Source organism: Triticum urartu, chromosome 2A, assembly GCF_056163025.1.
Source record: "Triticum urartu cultivar PI428250 chromosome 2A, HENAU_Tu73, whole genome shotgun sequence".
Taxonomy (NCBI): Eukaryota; Viridiplantae; Streptophyta; class Magnoliopsida; order Poales; family Poaceae; genus Triticum; species Triticum urartu.
Genome location: NC_141874.1, coordinates 550,315,858 through 550,334,141, shown reverse-complemented (window position 1 = coordinate 550,334,141; position 18,284 = coordinate 550,315,858). Strand labels below are relative to the sequence as shown.

At 40.8% G+C, this 18,284-nt stretch overlaps 1 pseudogene; it reads left to right on the top strand.

Annotated features, from left to right (window-relative positions):
* The first annotated feature begins 2,249 nt into the window (after positions 1-2,249).
* Positions 2,250-2,860, top strand: LOC125537229 (arabinogalactan O-methyltransferase 2-like; annotated as a pseudogene).
* Positions 2,861-18,284: the final 15,424 nt, after the last annotated feature.

Sequence of the window (18,284 nt, the reverse complement as noted above, 5' to 3'; positions counted from 1 at the left end):
CCTTAAAATCTATTATTTGTTTCCTAAAGCAAATTGCATTAATGAGAGAGATCCGTTGATTTGGCTAAGGTAGGAAAGAATCTATTATTTGTTTGCTAAAGCAAATTGCATTAATGGGAGAGATCCGTTGATTTGGCTAAGGTAGGAAAGAATCTATTATTTGTTTCCTAAAGAAAATTGCATTAATGAGAGAGATCCGTTGATTTGGCTAAGGTAGGAAAGAATCTATTATTTGTTTCCTAAAGCAAATTGCATTAATGGGAGAGATCCCTTGATTTGGCTAAGGTAGGAAAGAATCTATTATTTGTTTTCTAAAGCAAATTGCATTAATGAGAGATATTCGTTGATTTGGCTAAGGTAGGAAAGTTAGATCCGTGATCTTTTGTCATTAGAAAAGTGTTGAAAATAAACCGTACCGGACTACCAACTCCTCCATTAGGTTTTTTTTCGCTGGTTAATTTTCATAGGTTTTTCTTCGCTGGATTGTCTTGGGTGCGATTGGAGGTTAGTCCCTGGAGTGCGTGGGGCGGGTGGGGGCTTCGGTACACGGTTTTTTCGGTTCGTGACTGCTCAATGTGAGGTGGGACGAGGTACCAAAAAATCCATGGGAGGTGGGACGAAAAAAACATGGAAGCGAGACTACCAACTGCTCCATTAGGAGTAGAGATTATGTGGGTCTAATTGGAGTAGGCAATCAACATGTATGGTTGCTTTTTTGTCTTTTTTAAAGATCTCAAATCAAATATTTATTCTATTTACTTATATAACCTGGTTAATGATAAGAAAATGTTTATGTTTTAAAAAGTGTTTAGTATTACACATAACATGCAGCTAGAAAAATGTTTCCTATTTTTAAAAATCATGCACTTGATGTCAAAACTGCATTTACATATTAAAATATATTTGTGTAATTTAAAGGAATGTTCATATATTTTGTAACACATGTAATTAATAAAATGTTCACACAATTTTCAAAAAGTGGTACCCTATTTTCTAGTATAACTAGCAAAAGGGCATGTGCGTTGCAACGGGAAAAAAAATCATAATCTTCAATGATCATGATTACATTTTGTTGCATCACCAAGATACACTATCACTCTCAATTTTGTATCGGCGGTTTATTATGCACTCGTCTTAACCGGCATCAGCAATGCCTGAAGACAATTTATTTTCATTTGTTTTCTAGTTTTTACGTCTTAATGGCCAGTCGGTATGGTTTCATGAGGGAGACAAACAGAGCTAAATCCAGCATGCTAACTTAGTTTCTGTATCAATACTGTCACATATGTAGCATGTGACATGCTTTCACTGTTCTGATGTTTCTCCTATCCTCAAGTTTTTTAGTAAATTTTATTTGTACTGATAAACCCAGCAGTCATAAAAAAACTGAAAGATTGAAAGGCACGTATAAAGATGATCTTATAAAACTTGTTCAAAGTTTTTCTCATGACATCATTTTCTCTTAACTCGGTAAAATACGTTTCCAGTTGTACACATATGGTGCCAGCAGTGTGAATACTTTAAAACGGAATGATAAAATCACAAGTGCTGCTACATTTAATCCTACAAAAACAATTTAAGACATGTTTGTACTGAATATGTTAGATGTCAATACCAAGAGCATACCAATTTATTAAGAAGGGTGGTGAATAGTGAGCAGAACACGCTAGAAAGACAAAGCCTTTAAGATGTCCCTTTGAACATGAAATGCGGATCGTTTGTATTTACTGAGTAGGTTCTGCTCCTACCATTTACCTAAAAAATGATTCAAGTTCCCCAATTGCATATAATTTTTATAAGTAAAGATGTCAGATGTTAAATTGCTCACAGGGAATACAAATCTGCATCTCAAGCTCAAAAGTGCGGCACACAAGATTTCGTTCACTCATAGCCACACATTTTTTTACAGAATTCATACAACAATTGGTCGAATGCCACTCTAATTTAACGAGGCATTATCAAACACAATCATAAGCACAGAACAAACTCACCTACATCTATCTCTCTGAACCAGCAAAGACATCCAAAATCCCACAACAATTCCACCATATTGCCCAATGCCATGCAGCAGCCATAAAATCCCAGTCACACATATGCAGATCCTCAATTGTAATTAGCGTTCATGATCCAGGGGTCAATGGAGAAACATCCCTGTCACATACTTCCTGAGTAGTCATTAGAGTAAATCAGTAAATCTCTTTGAATTAATTGCATACATACCTGGCCTTCATCTCTGATTGATGCGCAGGATGCACCTTGGATGTGTCCAGGACCACCACATCCTCGCTCTTCACCTCTGGTCCACGGACGGACTCAATGCCAAGGAGTCCGCGCTGCTCCGCTCCATCGTGGTCACGCGCGCGCCCAGCAGGCTGCATGTGTTCGGCCTCTCGCTGCAGCTCCTCGCGCTCGCGGTGGTCAACTACGGGCAGGGCGCTGCCACCACCTTCGTCACCGACAGTACCGAGGACGCGCGGGGTGTGCTTGTTGGGCGTGGCCCCAATAGCTCGGCGGCCGTCCATGTTTCAAGGTACCCCGACCCAGCCGGGGAGGCGTGGGCGGTGCTGCGGCACGCGAGGTCGAGCCCGGTGTGCCGGCGCCCTACGGGGATGGTGCGCAAGTTGGGCCGTCGGCAGGCGCTGACCTCCTTGCCGCGGGAGGTGCTCGACGCGACATGGGGCGTGGTCGTCGTCGACGGGCCGAGCGGGGCAGGTCCCGGGGAGCTGGGGAGGATGGGCGCCATATACACCATGGCCATGCGCGCGACGGGGGCGAAGCGGTGGACGTGGCAGTGCACGAGATGAACCGGACGATTAGTACCACCTCGTTTATATTACGATTTTGTCTATACAAATCATAAAAGCGTATTATGACATGAGAAGAAAGCGCACTGTGACGGTGAACCTACGGAGTCAATCCGTACTTTATTATTAGGGATAGATATATAATGTAATTTTAAAAGTTAAAACTGATCACATACTTTACAAAATGTTTGTGTATTCATTAAAAAATGCTTATATTATAAAAAGGACAACAGAAAAATAGAAAGGAAAACAAAAGGCAAAGGTAGAAAAGGGGAGACAACCAGATAAATACATCAAAAATAGGACACGAAACTAATGTAGCACATGGACAACTACATCCGTCAAACAAAATCTCATATAAAAAAACAAAATAAAATCACATCCCCAAGAAAACACGCAAACTCTCTAACCCACTCTAGCTCGCCCAATAGGTGATTCCTAAGAGCATCTCCATACCTTTTCCTAAAATTCTTTAATCCTTCAAAAATATCGTTAGAGAATTAAGCCGTAGCTAGCCTCCCCTCACCTATAATCCCTCAAAAGTTCAAGGAGAACCTCCTCAAACCCACTTTCCCTACTCAATAGAAGTAGAAAACCAGCAATCTCCTCAGACTTTCCCTTCTCTGCCGGCATGATGGTCGCTTGCTATGATATTCCTAATTTTTAAGTAAAAAAACAGGATACTGCATTAAGCAAACTGGTATAATATTGATAATATATTATTTTTTATCTCCAGCTCTTCATCGAGGCAACTATAAGCAACTATGTTTTTACCATTAGTGACAATAACATAGTGAACGTCTTTTTATCTTTCTGTCACTTAGATAGGCTACTCGCAAATTTAAACCCAGCTGGCACAACTCCCTCTTGTAGATCATTCATGTCAAAATGGCCAATGCAAAGAGTAATAAATCAGAGAGCATATATGCCCATATCATGCAAAACGAACTCGTATGAATTCAAAATAAACCAAATATAAATCGGGTCATAAAGTGACATTTAATTAAACCATAACAAACCCACCATTTATAATATCAGATGGATTACAATCATGTTAGACTTCTGATGTGGTCATTCTATTGAAGAACAAAGAAGAGATGATGACATCTAGCTAGTGTTATGAACTCATAGTCCAAGGAGGACTACTTACACATGGACATGATGACAAACAAGGTTGATGAGGATAGCTCCAACGATGATTTCCCCCTCCTATAGTGTATAGAAAAATTCCTCCTGATTGGATCATCGTGGAATAGGAGGTGGCATCGGCGTAAAATATCCTCGATAAATAATTTATGGGTTAGGAGTTTATAAAGGCATGGGTGTTGAAGTGAAAAGGAGTTCCATGGGGGCCATGCGCCCCCTCCTCACACCCTAGCCCCAGGCCGCTAGCTAGGGACCAGGGAGCTCCCCCTAGTGACCCCAAATGCCTCTGGCTTTGTCTTGATCTAGATTCCCGCGACATATTTGTTTCTAATTTTTTCCTGTGTTTGTGGTGTTTTTATAGAAAGTACAAAAACATGCAAAAAACAACAACGCACACTGGTCGATATAAAATTGTGAAAAAATTATGCAATAATGATTTAAAAGTAGCATGAATATATAATAAATTATATATCAATATTAGAATCATTACATTTTATGGCTCTCCATATGATGGGGGCAAAGAAGAGTTTATTTGCAAACTTCATGCTGTTGTGCTAGAAGAAGGACAATAGTAGTGGTGTAGTGGATCACAAGTGGTGTGATAAGTTTAACTGTTGGGTTGAAATTTGGAGCCTGCTAGATATTAAAATGTCTAATAGACAATACACTTGGGCTAATAATCAGAGTGACTTGATCGTGTCTACTATGGATATGCTCTTTTGTAATACTGAATTAGATGGAATTTTCCCTTGTCTTCATCCATACCTCTACCTAAGATTGGTACTGATCCCACTCCTATCATTTGGGATTATAGAGTTTGAACTAATCCTAGACCTGATACCTATATATTTGAAAAATGGTGGCTATTGAGGGTGGATTTTAAACCTCTGATTGAGAAAAATTGAATAAACATGATATATGGCAGGCCAAACTTACAAAAAATTACGAAGGTCACTAAAGCATGGAGTAAAAACATAGAGGTTGATATTACGAAACTTAAGAAATGTTTGATGGAAGAGCATGATAAATTTGAGGTCAAATACAAAACTGCTGAACTCTACTAGAGAATAAGCTAGACTTAAACAATTCCATGTAAAAAATACAAAGGATTTGGCTCAAGTAAGAAGTTAAAACAAAGCATAGATCTAGGGATAGAGACGTAAAAGGAGATAGGAATACATCATATTTTTAATGTTGTAGCTAATGAAAGGAGGAGGAGAACTTCTATTCACCAACCAGAGTGCCATATTAGAGTAGTGACAAACACAATTGATATGCCATATGTGGCCAAGTCTTCCATAAGTTTTATTCTATGTTTAAAAAGAAATAGTTTTGATCTTAACCATGATTTCCTCGGTAATGAAAGAGGAAGTGTCTCAAGAAGAAAATGTTCTCCTTCGGGCTGCTTTGTCAGAACAACAAGTCAAAAAGGTTGCTTTGAATCCTATACTGATGGAACTCCTGGACCTGATGGTCTGTTCTTTTTTTACCAGCACTTTTGGGATTCAATTATAACTGACATTATTTGCTTTTCTCAGACTTCCATAAAGGAAAAATGGACATCTATGGGCTAAATTATTTTTCATTACTCTGATCCCAAAATAGGTATATGTTGTTAATATGAAGAAATTTTGACCTATTAGTCCGCTTAACTACATCTTTAAAATCTTTACTAAGGTTTCGAATAATAAGCTTGCTCTCATTCTTCATAGACTGATAGCTGGTAACCAAACTACTTTATTTAAAGGTAGGTATATCATTGTGAGTGTAGTGACTACTCATGAGGTGCGACACTCTATTCATTGTAGTCATGGAACTAGTTTAGTTTTCAATCTTGACTATGAGAAAGGTTTTGAAAGGAAAACCTAGAATTTTTTGTTGATCTAATATAAAAGGGCTATTATCCCCAAATGGATGATATGGATCCACTAGATATTACTCACGGAGGGTGTGTGGTTGTCAAGCCAAATTTTCATTTCGGCCAGTTTTTTATGACTGTCAAAGAACTGAGACAAAGGGACCCCTCTCTATTTTTGTTTAACTTAGTGGTACATGTTTTGACCAAGATGCTTAGCAAAGCTACATTTCTGAGTTGGTCATGTGCCAGTGTCCCTCTATATGACCCCTCTTGTGTCTGTGCCTACAATATGGAGATAACACCATCATATTTCTTGAAAATAATGTAGCTACAGTGGACACATAAAATGGGTCTTGCCCTATTTTGAGAAGGTATCTGTCATGAGAATCAATTATTCCAAAAGTGAAATAGTGCTAATTGGTACGAATCATGAGGATACATCCCTTTTTGCTAGTGTTTCTGGTTGCCATGTTGGAAATTTTCCCATTAAATAGCAAGCTATCCCACTTTATTATGATAAGTTTAGGAGAGTGGATGTCCAATTCTAATTGGTAAGGTCTGGAATAGAATAGCTGGGTGGAGGGGAAAACTTCTCTCTTACAGGGGGAATGATCCCCATCAAAGCTTGTTTACCTAGTATCCCTATATATCTGCTATCCTTTTTGAAATTCTCTAAGTGGACTTCAGATTTAGTTCATACCAAAATGGCTCACTTCTTATGGAATTACTTTAAGGGGCATAAAAAACTCCACTTAGCTAACCTGGGGATGATTTGCATGAAAAGGGGATTTGGTGGGCTTGGCATACCAAACTTAGAAAATATATTAACATGTGCTTACTAGGATCTTGGCTCAAAAGGAATAATCAGGAGGATGGAAAACTCCGGAAGCAATTTTTAGATAGCAAATATAACACTAGCTCTCCTAATATACTCACTTGCTCCTCCCTCAACACCTCTGTCTTTTGGTAAGGGGTTTGAGCTGTCGCCAAAGCCATTAAATTTGGTTTCAGATGGGCGGTAGGTGATGGATAGAAAGTGAGATTCTGTGAAGATAGCTAGTTTGGTACTTCCGCTCTAGTTGATCAGTTTTTGGGATGTTTACCATCTCTCCAATGAGAGGAAGACCGTGTTATTCCAAAAGTTTGGGATGGGCACATCTGAATCTGACATTCAGAACAATTTTATCCATCCCTATGATGTATAAATGGTATGAATTAGAACAAACTGCAAACAACATTGTCAAAAATAAGACATTGAAATCTAACAAATAGATAGTAAAGGTCAGTATTCAACTAGTTCCCTTTATAGTATCATTAATTTGAGAGGGGTTATGCATGTATATATAACTGTCGTGTGGAAGATTTGTGTCCCACCTAACACTACTACAGGATGTTGCTAACGTGACACTACGATCAGAGACTCTTCGACGAAGCTGTGTGCGATGCCATAATCACAGACGGTGCTGTAAAAAACCCATCAAAAAGGTGCAAAACATTTGCGATGGAGGATACATCAAACACGGTTCAGATTTTCGTTGCGTGTGTGATATAGGGCATACAATTCAACTCAATTAACTATTTGCGATGAGGAGGAACAAAGAAACGGGCAGCCAGATGAAGGTGTGTGCAATATACAGCATACGGTTCACTCGGATGAACTGTTTGTGATTAGGCAACACAAAAGAAACGGGCAGCCAGATGAAGGTGTGTGCGATATACGGCATGCTGTTCACTTGAATGAACTGTTTGCGTTTAGACAAGAGAACAGAAACAATTCAATATAGAAAGATGTGTGTGATACGCGGCAAACAGGTCTGTAATCAGAAATGTGTGCGAATACCGATAATAACAGAAACGGTTCCCTAGTGTGGTCCATGTTCATCTAATCATCATCTCCTTCTTGTGCTAGCTCGATGTTCCTTCTATGCTAAGTTTCCATTAATTGATGGAGTTTTATGCACATGCCACCATTTCCCGCCATTTCCTCACCTGTTTCCCGCCACCCAGCGATATTATGCATAGGCGGCGCGCGGCGCACGGAGGCGACAAGCGCAGCCTGTAGCACATCCACCTTTTCCAAGCATGCCAACCCACCAAAGCGTCGCCTCTGCCATCAACCTCGTCGACGAGGAAAACGAGCAGGCGCCACGGTCCGTCGAGGCCGAGGCGCTCCCCAGCAACGCGATGGACGACGCCATGATGCGCGTCATCGCCAGGGTTGAGCAGACCTTTGGCACATGGCGCTTGAGCGCCGCGGATCAAGATAGGCATGTTAGCGCCGATAGGCTGCAGCTCGCCGCACAACATGATCGATGGCGCGCTGCAGAGGAAGCTAGGAGCGTCCGTGACGATAGGCTGCGGCTCGACGCACGGCGAGACCGTTGGAGCGCCGCAGAGCGAGAGGCGCGGCGCGCCGCACAGCAAGAGCGGATCCATCGGCGCTTGCCTGCTGTTAACACGGCGTCGCAGCTGGGTACACGTCCGGTCAGTATCCCCATTCCTCGCCAGGAGTGGGCAGAGGCCCTCAGCGTTGTACTTGCACCAGAGGCCGGCCACGCCGTACTTGCACCGGACACCCGCCGCGCCGTTCGCATGGGTGCCACCGTTCGCCTAGTCCGCGGCCCGCTGGATGCCAACGCGCTGGTCCGTAGGCTCGACCGCCTCCTTGGCCCAGGTGTCCACCTGGGCGTAGTAGAGGAACATGGCTGTCACATTCTCGAGCTGGTGATATTCGACGAAATAGCCAACTTGGAGCTCGAGATCACGCTCCAGATGTACTATGAGCGTGTCGACCGCTTGGACGAATGCCTGCACGAATTCAAACAGAGCCAAGAGCTACCATAGGCAAGGGCTGCTGGTCATGGTCTCATGGGCGCATTTTATTTTGAAAAGTCATTTCGACGTGGATAGCTATGTATTCACAACAATCATAGTATTGCTCTGTTTCAATGTGTGTACTCTGTTTTCCTTTCTTATATGTTCTGTTTCAATGTGTGTATATATGCTTTCCATTCTGTATATGTGGATGATAACAACTAGATTCAAATTAGTATACAAAAACAGATAGAAAATGGAATATATATATATATATATGATAACCCACAAGTATAGGGGATTGCAACAGTTTTTGAGGGTAGAATATTCAACCCAAATTTATTGATTCGACACAAGGGGAGCCAAAAATATTCTCAAGTATTAGGAGCTGAGTTGTCAATTCAATCACACCTAGAAACTTAACATCTGCAGCAAAGTGTTTAGTAACAAAGTAATATGATAATAGTAGTAATGGTAGCAAAAGTAATATTTTGGGTTTTATAGTGATTGTAATAATAGCAATGGAAAAGTAAATAAGCGAAGCACAATATATGAAAAGCTCGTAGGCAATGGATCAGTGATGGATAATTATGTCGGATGCGATTAATCATGCAACAGTTATAATATAGGGTGACACAGAACTAGCTCCAGTTCATCAATGTAATGTACGCATGTATTCCGAATATAGTCATACGTGCTTATGGAAAAGAACTTGCATGACATCTTTTGTCCTACCCTCCCGTGGCAGCGGGGTCCTATTGGAAACTATGGGATATTAAGGCCTCCTTTTAATAGAGTACCGGACCAAAGCATTAACACATAGTGAATATATGAACTCCTCAAACTACGGTCATCACCGGTAAGTATCCCGATTATTGTCACTTCGGGGTTAACGGATCATAACACATAATAAGTGACTATAGACTTGCAAGATAGGATCAAGAACTCACATATATTCATGAAAACATAATAGGTTCAGATCTGAAATAATGGCACTCGGGCCCTAGTGACAAGCATTAAGCATAGCAAAGTCATAGCAACATCAATCTCATAACATAGTGGATACTAGGGATCAAACCCTAACAAAACTAACTCGTTTACATGATAAATCTCATCCAACCCATCACCGTCCAGCAAGCCTACGATGGAATTACTCACGCACGGCGGTGAGCATCAGGAAATTGGTGATGGAGGAAGGTTGATGATGATGATGATGGCGATGGATTCCCCTCTCCGGAGCCCCAACGGACTCCAGATCAGCCCTCCCGAGAGAGTTTAGGGCTTGGCAGCGGCTCCGTATCGTAAAACGCGATGAATCCGTCTCTCTTTTTTTTCTCCCCGAAAGTGAATATATGGAGTCAAGATGGACGTCGGTGGATCATCAGGGGGCCCACGAGTCAGGGGGGCGCGCCCAGGGGGGTAGGCGCGCCCCCCACCCTCATGGACAGGGTGTGGGGCCCCTGACGTGGATTCTTCTTCCAGTATTTTTTACATCTTCCAAAAATAATCTCCATTTATTTTCAGGTCATTCCGAGAACTTTTATTTCTGCACAAAAATAACACCATGGCAATTCTGGTGAAAACATCATCAGTCCGGGTTAGTTCCATTCAAATTATGCAAGTTAGAGTCCAAAACAAGGGCAAAAGTGTTTGGAAAAGTAGATATGACGGAGACGTATCAACTCCCACAAGGTTAAACCTTTGCTTATCCTCAAGCAATTCAGTTGATAAACTGAAAGTGATAAAGAAAAACTTTTACAAACTCTGTTTGCTCTTATTGTTGTAAATATGTAAAGCCAGCATTCAAGTTTTCAGCAAAGATTATGAACTAAACACATTCGCAATAACATTTAGGTCTCATGTTTACTCATATCAATGGCATAATCAACTAGCGAGCAATAATAATAAATCTCGGATGACAACAGTTTCTCAAAACGATCATAATATGATATAACAAGATGGTATCTCGCTAGCCCTTTCTGAGACCGCAAAACATAAATGCAGAGCACCTTTAAGGATCAAGGACTGACTAGACATTGTAATTCATGGTAAAAGAGATCCAGTCAAGTCATACTCAATGTAAACTAACGATAATACATGCAAATGACAGCGGTGCTCTCCAATTGGTGCTTTTTAATAAGAGGATGATGACTCAACAAAAAGTAAATAGATAGGCCCTTCGCAGAGGGAAGCAGGGATTTGTAGAGGTGCCAGAGCTCGATTTTAAAATAGAGATTAATAATATTTTGAGTGGTATATTTTCATTGTCAACATCACAACTGAGAGATCTCGACATCTTCCATGCTACACACATTATAGGCGGTTCCCAAGCAGAATGGTAAAGTTTATACTCCCCCACCACCAACAAGCATCAATCCATGGCTTGCCCGAAACAACGGGTGCCTCCAACTAACAACAATCCTGGGGGAGTTTTGTTTGCAATTATTTTGATTTGATTTGAGCATGGGACTGGGCATCCCGGTGACCAGCCATTTTCTCGTGAGTGAGGAGCGGAGTCCACTCCTCTTGAGAATAACCCGCCTAGCATGGAAGATACAGACAGCCCTAGTTGATACATGAGCTATTCAAGCATACAAAACAGAATGTTAATTTGAAGGTTTAGAGTTTGGCACATACAAATTTACTTGGAACGGTAGGTAGATACCGTATATAGGAAGGTATGGAGGACTCATATGGAATAACTTTGGGGTTTATGGAGTTGGATGCACAACCAGTATTCCCGCTTAGTACAAGTGAAGGCTAGAAAGAGACTGGGAAGCGACTAGCTAGAGAGCGACAACAGTCATGAACATGCATTAAAATTAATCAACACCGAATGCAAGCATGAGTAGGATATAATTCACCATGAACATAAATATCGTAGAGGCTTGTAACACCCACAATGCGGCTATATCTCCCACGTGTCGGAGCACGACTTAGAGGCATAACCGCATGGTAGGCATGTCGCAAGAGGGGTAATCTTTACACATCCCATGTACTGAATAAGAAAGGGATAAAGAGTTGGCTTACGATCGCCACTTCACACAATACATAAAATATCATACATCATCCAGAATACAATCAAGGTCCGACTACGGAACCAAAATAAAGAAAGACAACCCCAAATGCTAGATCCCCGATCGCCCCAACTGGGCTCCTCTACTGATCAATAGGAAACGAAACAACACAACGAACAAGATCTCCATCGAGCTCCCACTTGAGCCCGATTGCGTCACCTGCACTGGCATCATCGGCATCTGCAACTGTTTGGAAGTATCTGTGAGCCACGAGGACTCAGCAATCTCACACCCGTGAGATCAAGACTATTTAAACTTATGGGTAGGAAAAGGTAGTGAGGTAGAGCTGCAGCAAGCACTAGCATATATGGTGGCTAACTTACGCAAAAGAGAGAGAGAAGAGAAGCAATGCACGGTCGTGAACTAGAAGTGATCCCGAAACTACTTACATTCAAGCATAACACAAGAACCATGTTCACTTCCTGGACTCCGCCGGAAAGAGACCATCACGGCTACACACGCGGTTGATTCATTTTAATTAAGTTAAGTGTCAAGTTCTCTACAACCGGATATTAACAAATTCCCATCTGCCCATAACCGCGGGCACGGCTTTCGAAAGTTCAAAACCCAGCAGGGGTGTCCCAACTTAGCCCATCACAAGCTCTCACGGTCAACGAGGGATATTCCTTCTCCCAGGAAGACCCGATCAGACTCGGAATCCCGGTTACAAGACATTTCGACAATGGTAAAACAAGACCAGTAAGACCGCCCGATGCGCCGACATCCCGATAGGAGCTGCACATATCTCGTTCTCAGGGCAACACCGGATGAACATTACATACAACTAAAACCAACCCTCAAGTTTCCCCAAGGTGGCGCTGCAAGTGGCTCTGTTTCGAACCAACACTTAGAGAAGCACTGGCCCAGGGGGGGGGGGGTTAAAATAAAGATGACCCTCGGGAGCACGAATCCCAAGGGAAAAGTAGGTGGTGGTGAGGCAAATGGTAAAACCAAGGTTGGGCCTTGCTGGAGGTGTTTTATTCAAAGCGAACTATCAAGGGGTCCCCATAACACCCAACCGTGTAAGGAACGCAAAATCAAGGAACATAACATCGGTATGACGGAAACTAGGGCGGCAAGAGTGGAACAAAACACCAGGCATAAGGCCGAGCCTTCCACCCTTTACCAAGTATATAGATGCATTAATATAAATAAGAGATATAATAATGATACCCCAACAATATCCATGTCCCAACATGGAACAAACTTCATCTTCACCTGCAACTAGCAACGCTATAAGAGGGGTTGAGCAAAAGCGGTAACATAGCCAAACAACGGTTTGCTAGGAAAGGTGGGTTAGAGGCTTGACATGGCAATATGGGAGGCATGTTATAGCAAGTGGTAGGTATTGTGATGTCTACTACACAACCTTCTTCTTGTAGACGTTGTTGGGCCTCCAAGTGCAGAGGTTTGTAGGACAGTAGCAAATTTCCCTCAAGTGGATGACCTAAGGTTTATCAATCCGTAGGAGGCGTAGGATGAAGATGGTCTCTCTCAAGCAACCCTGCAACCAAATAACAAAGAGTCTCTTATGTCCCCAACACACCCAATACAATGGTAAATTGTATAGGTGCACTAGTTCGGCGAAGAGATGGTGATACAAGTGCAATATGGATGGTAGATAAAGGTATCTGTAATCTGAAAATATAAAAAAAACAAGGTAACAAGTGATAAAGTGAGCGTAAACGGTATTACAATGCTAGGAAACAAGGCCTAGGGTTCATACTTTCTCTAGTGTAAGTCCTCTCAACAATACTAACATAATTGGATCATAAAACTATCCCTCAACATGCAACAAAGAGTCACTCCAAAGTCACTAATAGCGGAGAACGAACGAAGAGATTATGGTAGGGTACGAAACCACCTCAAAGTTATTCTTTCCAATCAATCCGTTGGGCTATTCCTATAAGTGTCACAAACAGCCCTAGAGTTCGTACTAGAATAACACCTTAAGATACAAATCAACCAAAACCCTAATGTCACCTAGATACTCCAATGTCACCTCAAGTATCCGTGGGCATGATTATATGATATGCATCACACAATCTCAGATTCATCTATTCAACCAACACAAAGGACCTCAAAGAGTGCCCCAAAGTTTCTACCGCAGAATCACGACGAAAACGTGTGCCAACCCCTATGCATAGCTTCATGGGCGGAACCCGCAAGTTGATCACCAAAACATACATCAAGTGAATCACGTGATATCCCATTGTCACCATAGATATCCACGGCAAGACATACATCAAGTGTTCTCAAATCTTTAAAGACTCAATCCGATAAGATTACTTCAAGGGGAAAACTCAATTCATTACAAGAGAGTAGAGGGGGGAAGAAACATCATAGGATCCAAATATAATAGCAAAGCTCGTGATACATCATGATCGTATCACCTCAAGAACACGAGAGAGAGAGAGAGAGATCAAACACATAGCTACTGGTACATACCCTCAGCCCCGAGGGAGAACTACTCCCTCCTCGTCATGGAGAGCACCGGGATGATGAAGATGGCCACCGGAGAAGGATTCCCCCTCCAACAGGGTGCCGGAACGGGTCTAGATTGGTTTTCGGTTGCTACGGAGGCTTCTGGTGGCGGAACTCCCGATCTATTCTCCATTCTGGAAGTTTTAGGGTATATTGAGTTATATAGGCAGAAGAAGCACGTTAGGGGAGCCACGAGGGCCCCACGAGGCAGGGGGGCGCACCCCAGGGGGGTGGGCGCGCCCCTACCCTCGTGAGCTCCTCCTTCCTTCCTTGACGTGGGGTCCAAGTCCATAGGGTGGCTTTTGTTCCAAAAATAACTTCTCTAGTTGATTTCGTTCCGTTTCGACTCCGTCTGATATTCCTTTTCTTCAAAACACTGAAATAGGCATAAAACAGCAAATCTGGGATGGGCCTCCGGTTAATAGGTTAGTCCCAAAAATAATATAAAAGTGGATAATAAAGCCCAATAATGCCCAAAACAGTAGATAATATAGCATGGAGCAATCAAAAATTATAGATACGTTGGAGACGTATCAAGCATCCCCAAGCTTAATTCATGCTCGTCCTCGAGTAGGTAAATGATAAAAAAGATAATTTTTGATGTGGAATGCTAGTTGGCATAATTACAATGTAATTCTTCTTACTTGTGATATGAATATTTAGATCCGAAAGATTCAAGACAAAAGTTCATATTGACATAAAAATAATAATACTTCAAGCATACTAACTAAGCAATTATGTCTCTTCAAAATAACACGGCCAAAGAAAGTTATCCCTACAAAATCATATAGTCCGGCTATGCTCCATCTTCACCACACAACATATTTAAATCATGCACAACCCCGATGACAAGCCAAGCAATTGTTTCATACTTTTTATGTTCTCAAACTTTTTCAATCTTCACGCAATACATGAGCGTGAGCCATGGACATAGCACTATAGGTGAAATAGAATGGTGGTTGTGGAGAATACAAAAAGGGAGAAGGTAGTCTCACATCAACTAGGCGTATCAACGGGCTATGGAGATGCCCATCAATAGATATCAATGTGAGTGAGTAGGGATTGCCATGCAACGGATGCACTAGAGCTATAAATGTATGAAAGCTCAACAAAAGAAACTAGTGGGGTGTGCATCCAACTTGCTTGCTCATGAAGACCTAGGGAATTTTGAGGAAGCCCATCATTGGAATATACAAGCCAAGTTCTAAAATGAAAAATTCCCACTAGTATATGAAAGTGACAACATATGAGACTCTCTATATGAAGAACATGGTGCTACTTTGAAGCATAATATATGAGTCTCGCTATATCATGGTGCTACTTTGAAGCACAAGTGTGGTAAAAGGATAGTAGCATTGCCCATTTTTATTTTCTCTTTATTTATTTTATATTTTTGGGCCTTTTTTATGGCCTCTTTTCTCTTTTTTTATTTGGGCTTCTTTGACCTCTTTTATTTATTTATTTATTTTTTTCCAGAGTCTCATCCCGACTTATGGGGGAATCATAGTCTCCTTCATCCTTTCCTCACTGGGACAATGCTCTAATAATGATGATCATCACACTTTTATTTTTCTTACAACTCAAGAATTACAACTCGATACTTAGAACAAGATATGACTCTATATGAATGCCTCCGACGGTGTACCGGGATATGCAATGAATCAAGAGTGACAAGTATGAAAGAATTGTGAACTGTGGCTTTGCCACAAATACTATGTCAACTACATGATCATGCAAAGCAATATGACAATGATGAAGCGTGTCATAATAAATGGACGGTGGAAAGTTGCATGGCAATATATCTCGGAATGGCTATGGAAATGCCATAATAGGTAGGTATGGTGGCTGTTTTGAGGAAGGTATATGGTGGGTTTATGGTACCGGCGAAAGTTGCGCGGTACTAGAGAGGCTAGCAAAGGTGGAAGGGTGAGAGTGCGTATAATCCATGGACTCAACATTAGTCATAAAGAACTCACATACTTATTGCAAAAATCTATTAGTTATCGAAACAAAGTACTACGCGCATGCTCCTAGGGGGATAGATTGGTAGGAAAAGACCATCGCTCGTCCCCGACCGCCACTCATAAGGAAGACAATCAATAAATAAATCATGCTCCGACTTCATCACATAATGGTTCACCATACGCACATGCTACGGGAATCACAAACTTCAAGACAAGTATTTCTCAAATTCACAACTACTCAACTAGCATGACTCTAATATTACCATCTCCATATCTCAAAACAATTATCAAGTATCAAACTTCACTTAGTATTCAACACACTCATAAGAGAATTTTATTATTCTTGAATACCTAGCATATTAGGATTTTAAGCAAATTACCATGCTATTTAAGACTCTCAAAATAATCTAAGTGAAGCATGAGAGTTCATCTATTTCTTCAAAATAAAACTACCACCATGCTCTAAAAGGTATAAGTGAAGCACTAGAGCAAATGACAAACTACTCCGAAAGATATAAGTGAAGATCAATGAGTAGTCGAATAATTATGCAACTATGTGAAGACTCTCTAACATTTAATAATTTCAGATCTTGGTATTCTATTCAAACAGCAAGCAAAACAAAATAAAATGACATTCTAAGAATGGCAAACATCATGTGAAGAAGCAAAAACTTAGGGTCAACCGATACTAACCGATAGTTGTTGAAGAAGAAAGGTGGGATGCCAACCGGGGCATCCCCAAGCTTAGATGCTTGAGACTTCTTGAAATATTATCTTGGGGTGCCTTGGGCATCCCCAAGCTTGAGCTTTTGTGTCTCCTTAATTCCTCTAATATCACGGTCTCCCTAAATCTCAAAAGCTTCATCCACACAAAACTCAACAAGGACTCGTGAGATAAGTTAGTATAAACCATTGTCAAAACCTTATCATACTCTACTGTAGAAAATCACTAAAATTATTATTCAACATTGCATACTAAATTCCTCTGCATATTTAATAGTCCTATCCTCAAATAGAATCATTAAAGAAGCAAACATATGCAAACAATGCAAACATAACAGCAATCTGCCTAAACAGGACAGTCTGTAAAGAATGCTGCAACATCCATACTTCCCTAGCTCCAAAAATTATGAAAGAAAATTTCCACTGTAGTAAATTTATCAGAGCTTAATATTCAAAAGGTTTCAACATTTTATCACATTCTGACTTTTCTAGGGAATTATTGCAACAGCGGTAAACTTTCTGTTTTCAAACAGCAACATGTATACTTGTAACATAGGCATAGTAAAGGCTATCAATGACACTTTTATTGAAATAAAAGATGCAAAAAATTGTTATGAATAACAGCAATAAAATCCTAACAAAATAAATTGACGCTCCAAGCAAAACACATATCATGTGGTAAATAAAAATATAGCTCCAATAAAGTTACCGATGAACGAAGACGAAAGAGGGGATGCCTTCAGGGGCATCCCCAAGCTTAGGCTCTTGGCTATCCTTGAATATTACCTTGGGGTGCCTTGGGCATCCCCAAGCTTAGGCTCTTGCCACTCCTTATTCCATAGTCCATCGAATGCTTACCCAAAACTTGAAAACTTCACAACACAAAACTTAACAGAAAACTCGTAAGCTCCGTTAGTATAAGAAAACAAAACACCACTTCAAGGTACTGTAATGAACTCATTATTTATTTATATTGGTGTTAAACCTACTGTATTCCAACTTGTCTATGGTTTGTAAACTCTTTTACTAGCCATAGATTCATCAAAATAAGTAAACAACACATGAAAAACAGAATCTGTCAAAAACAGAACAGTCTGTAGTAATCTGGATCAAACGTATACTTCTGTAACTGAAACAATTCTCAAATAAATTTCTGGACCTAATTAATTTGTCTATTAATCATATGCAAAAATAATTAACTAAATAGCACTCTCCAAATAAAAATGGCAGCAATTCTTGTGAGCGCTAAAGTTTCTGTTTTTTTTACAGCATGATCAACAAGACTTTCCCCAAGTCTTCCCAAAGGTTCTACTTGGAACAAACACTAATTAAAAGCATAAAACCTCATCTAAACAGAGGCTAGATGAATTATTTATTACTAAACAGGAACAAAAAGCAAGGAATAAAAATAAAA